This window comes from Theropithecus gelada, chromosome 4, assembly GCF_003255815.1.
Source record: "Theropithecus gelada isolate Dixy chromosome 4, Tgel_1.0, whole genome shotgun sequence".
NCBI lineage: Eukaryota > Metazoa > Chordata > Mammalia > Primates > Cercopithecidae > Theropithecus > Theropithecus gelada.
The window spans coordinates 87,957,837-87,962,929 of record NC_037671.1 but is presented as its reverse complement, the minus strand read 5'-3'; the positions used below and the strand labels follow the sequence as shown (position 1 = coordinate 87,962,929).

The 5,093-nt window shown below is 41.0% G+C and overlaps 1 non-coding gene across 1 annotated transcript; it reads left to right on the top strand.

Moving 5' to 3' along the window:
- Positions 1-4,902: 4,902 nt before the first annotated feature.
- Positions 4,903-5,093, top strand: LOC112624038. Its single transcript, XR_003119352.1, has one exon. It is a non-coding gene; the product is annotated as a U2 spliceosomal RNA (small nuclear RNA).

Sequence of the window (5,093 nt, the reverse complement as noted above, 5' to 3'; positions counted from 1 at the left end):
CCCTCCCTCCCTCCCTCCCTCCCTCCCTCCCTCCCTCCCTCCCTCCTTCCTTCCTTCCTTCCTTCCTTCCTTCCTTCCTTCCTTCCTTCCTTCCTTCCTTCCTTCCTTTCTTCCTTTTTTCTTTTGAGACAAGGTCTCACTGTGTCACCCAGGCTGGAGTGCAGCGGTGCGATCATGGCTCACTGCAGCCTTGACTTCCCTGGCTCAAGCAATCTTCCCACCTTAGTCTCTGGGTAGATGGGACTAGAGGCTCATGCCACCAAACCAGGGTAATTTTTTATTTTTTGGTAGACACAAGGTCTGGCTATGTTGCTCAGGCAGCTCTTGAACTCCTGGGCTCAAGTGATCTTCCCACCACATCCTCCCAAAGTGCTGGGATTACAGATATAAGCCACCGTGCCCAGCCAGGTTTTATTTTTCATGTTCTTCACTTTCAAGCCTGATAAAGCTGGGTGCAGTGGGTTCACACTTGTGATCTCAACACTTTGGGAGGCTGAGGCAGGAGGAGAATCACTTGAGGCTAGGAGTTTGAGTCCAGCCTGGGCGACATAGCAAGACCCTGTCTCTACGAAAAAATTTAAAAAATTAGCTGAGCATGATGGCACACAACTGTAGTCCCAGCTACTCAGGAGGCTGAGGCAAGAGGATTGTTTCAGCCTGGGAGGCTGAGGCTACAGTAAGCCATGATTGTATCACTTCACTCCAGCCTGGGCAACAGAGTGACTCTGTTCCCCCAAAAAAGAAAAAGAAAAATCCTAATGAATTGAAATGTTTATGTTTTCTCTCTTAAAAACAAAAGAATCCCCAAATAACTAAGTTGCTTTTTAGTTGCCTGTGAACCATTTATACAAAAAGTGTTCCTACTCTTGTGCAAAATATGGAAATCTATTTATTTAATCATTCTGGTTATCCTTGATTATTTCACTTGACATCTCCAGAATGGGAGTAAAATTATTTTCAAGAAGTTTAAAATAAATTAAGGAAAATGGATTGAAACATACCCTGCCAAATGTCATTTACTTTTCAGGCCTCAAGACAGTCAGTTCATTCCTGTCCTTCTAGTGAGCTAAAATTCCATAAGGGAAATAGCATATTTCATTTTTACAAAATACTGCAGTGCCCCAATTTTTACAGTATTTGAATTTAAAGTGATATGATAGAATCGAATTTCAGGCTGCGGAGCTCTTTCAACTATGTGATAGTAAAAGGTTACAAAATGAACACTTGTTTTGGAGAAATGCTTATAATTTTTTAGCCTGAGTGAGACTGTATAGAGAGTTTTTTCTTTAGTTTGTAACACTGGAACATAAGAAGAAAAATGAGATTTGATTAATGATTTTCTGGCAATTCATACTAAGAAAAGAACATTTTCATGTCCTTATAACATCAGAACAATTTAGAATTTGTACAAAACAATCAAACCGACATTGCCTGATTTTTTTTTTTATTTTTATTTTTATTTATTTTTATTTTTTTTGAGACAGGGTCTCACTCTGTCACCCAAGCTGGAGTACAGTGGTGTGATCTTGGTTCACTGCAACCTCTGCCTCCCGGGTTCCAGTAATTCTCTCACCTCAGCCTCCAAGTAGTTGGGACTATAGGCGTGTACCACCATACCCAGCTACTTTTTGTATTTTTAGTAGAGATGGGGTTTCACCCTGTTGGCCAGGCTGGTCTTGAACTCCTGGCCTCAAGTGATCTGCCCGTCTCAGCCTCCCAAAGTCCTGGGATTACAGGCATGAACCATCGCGCCCAGCAAATTATCTTTATCATGTTTTTATTTTATCCTTCAAAATGTAAGGTTTGTACAAGAAGACAAAACTGACATTCCCTAAGTTATGTCATTTTAAAAATTCCTGAACACACAGAGAAAGACCAGAAGTATGTTTGGATTTCAGAGCTGAAGAGCAAGCACAGCCACCTTCACAGGAAAGCTCAGGATGAACCTGTGCGGTTGATATTCTGCCAAGTTTTATTTGAGACATTGATTATGATTCACAGCCAAATATGACTTATTGCTCTAAATGCTATATCTAAAATGATGGCATTAGCTTTTTGAGTTTCAGGGCAGAGGAGAGGGCGATATTTTAGCTTAACTTGTAAATTAGCATATTACAGTTATTCTTCACATATGCAAGTGCATATAATGTGATTAGTTTAAATATTGACACTCATATTCTTTAATTTCTAATGTTCTTTAAGATACATTTAAGCCAGAGGATCACTTGAGCCCAGGAGTTGGAGACCAGCCTGGGTGACATGGTGAGACCCCTCACCCCTGCAAGGACTAAAAAATCAGCTGGGCATAGAGGTATGGGCCTGTAGTCCTGGATACTCAGGAGGTTGAGGTGGGAGGATCACTTAAGCCTAGGAGGTTGAGGCTGCAGTGAACTATGATTGTGCCACTGCACTGCAGCCTTGGTGACAGACTGAAACCTGTCTCAAAAAAAAAAAAAGAGCCCAGCCAGATAGATCATCCCATAGGGAAGTCCACAAGCCAGTGAACTGCAGGGGCCAAGGGAAAACTTCCTCTTTGCCCTCTGAAGGTTTGCTGAAAAATCAGCTCACAAAAGACATTAATTGGAGAAAAGGCATAGAAATTTTACCTGGGGAGAATCACAGAGTGATTACTTACCCCACACCACAGGGGAGTTAGGAAGCTTATCTATCATCCTGGCAAAAAGGCTGTGCGAGGAAGAAGCAGCAGCATTCTGTTTAGGGGATTAGTAAAGAGAATGAATGATAGGGGAACAGAGCTTAATTTATACATTATCTCCTGAAAGAGTCTCTTCAGATGTGGTCTTACAGGAAGAGGAGGAAAAAAATTGTTCCTTTTGGTGGGTCTGGATCTTAGGCCGATGAAGGAACTTCAGCTTGATCCTGTGCTTTGGGAGAGATGGTGGGAGTGTGGTCAGATAAAGCTTGAAGCTTCTTCCATTTAGCACATCAAAGCACTATATTTTGGGATACTGATTTCTGAATCCCCCAACAAGCTCAGAGCATGCAGTTTGGCCTCTTACTGCAATATCCTAAAGTGTAAGCAGTCAGGCAAAGATGACTTAGTTTTTGAGGATCAAACCACACATACAATTAAATAGGAATAAAAGGAACTTGTAGGACATAAATATAGCAGAAGAAAAAATGTTTAAAGGCCCTCTAATTAATAGCCTCCCTGTGTTAGGAATATAGTACATACATGAAACAAAAACAAGATGCAATAAAAAGAAAATTTAAAAACTTGCTGGGATCACAGGTGTGAGCCACCATACCCAGCCGAGAATCTGACCAGCAGAGCCTAGCCCAAATTATAAAATTGTGAGCAAATAAAGTGGTTCCTCTCTATATCTCTTTTGTCTTCTTCAAGGTTATTTTGAGCTATTATGTTTTGGGGTAGTTTGTTGTGCAATAATAGATAAGAGAAAGAGTCACTTCAAGAAAACTAAGGATCTAGAACTAGAAATACCATTTGACCCAGTCATCCCATTACTGGGCATATACCCAAAGGATTATAAATCATGCTGCTATAAAGACACATGCACACGTATGTTTATTGTGGCACTATTCACAATAGCAAAGACTTGGAACCGACCCAAATGCCCATCAATGATAGACTGGATTAAGAAAATGTGGCACATATACACCATAGACTACTATGCAGCCATAAAAAAGGATGAGTTCATGTCCTTTGTAGGGACATGGATGAAGCTGGAAACCATCATTCTGAGCACACTATCGCAAGGAGAGAAAACCAAACACCCCATGTTCTCACTCATAGGTGGGAATTGAACAATGAGAATACTTGGACACAGGGTGGGGAACATCACACACCAGGGCCTGTCGTGGGGTGGGGGGAGGGAGGAGGGATAGCATTAGGAGATATACCTAACGTAAATAATGAGTTAACGGGTACAGCACACCAACATGGCACATGTATACATATGTAACAAACTTGTACGTTGCACCCATGTACCCTAGAACTTAAAGTATAATAATAATAAAAAAAGAAAACTCCTCTGGCTGGGCACGGTGGCTCACGCCTGTGATCCCAGCACTTTGGGAGGCTGAGGTAGAAGGATCACTTGAGCCCAGGAGTTCAAGACCAGCCTGGGCAACATAGGGAGACCCCTGTCTCTACAAAATTAAAAAATTAGCTAGGTGTGGTGGCACGCACCTGTAGTCCCAGCTTCTCAGGAGGCTCAGGTGGGAGGATCGCTTGAGCCAAAGAGGTCAAGGCTAGAGTGAGCCCTGATCATATCACCGCAGTCCAGCCTGGATGACAGAGCAAGACCCTGTCAAAAAAAAAAAAAAGGAAGAAAGAGAAAGAAAGAGAGAGAAAGAAAGGGAGAAAGAGAGAAAGAAAGAAAGAAAAAGAAGGAAAGAAAGAAAGGAAGAAAGAAAGAGAAAGAGAGAGAGAGAGGGAGGGAAAGGAAAGAGAGAAAGAAAGAAAAAGAAAAGAAAAAGAAAGAAAGGAAAGGAAAGAAAAAAAGGAGGGAGGGAGGGAAGGAAAGAAGGAAGAAAGGAGAAAGGAAGGAAAGGAAGAAAGGAAGGAAAATTTAAAATATTTATTGTGACAGAAATAAAAATTTGAAATTGAAAAATATAAGCAAATTTAAGACAACTTCCCAGAAAGTAAAATTTAAGGATGAAGAATGTGAAAAGTAGGAAAAGAGAAAGAGGATCTGTCCAGGAGGCCCAACATTTCAAATAGGAATTCCAGACAGAGAAAACAGTAAATGAAGAGAGGAAATTAACAAAAAAGTAATTTATGCAAATACACCAGAACTGAAAAACATGAGTCTGCAGGTTGAAGTAGCTCACTGAGTGCTCGGCACAAAGTGTGAAATGAGTCCTACATCAAGAAACATAATAATAAAAAGAGATGATCATTAATGTCTTTTTAAAATCGCTTCTTGGCTTTTTGCCTAAGATCAAGTACAGCGTCTCTTCTTATCAGTTTAATATCTGATACGTCCTCTGTCTGAGGACAATATATTAAATGGATTTTTGGAGCAGGGAGATGGAATAGGAGCTTGCTCCATCCACTCCATGCATAGACCTGGTATTGCAGTACCTCCAGGATCCATGCTCCCTCA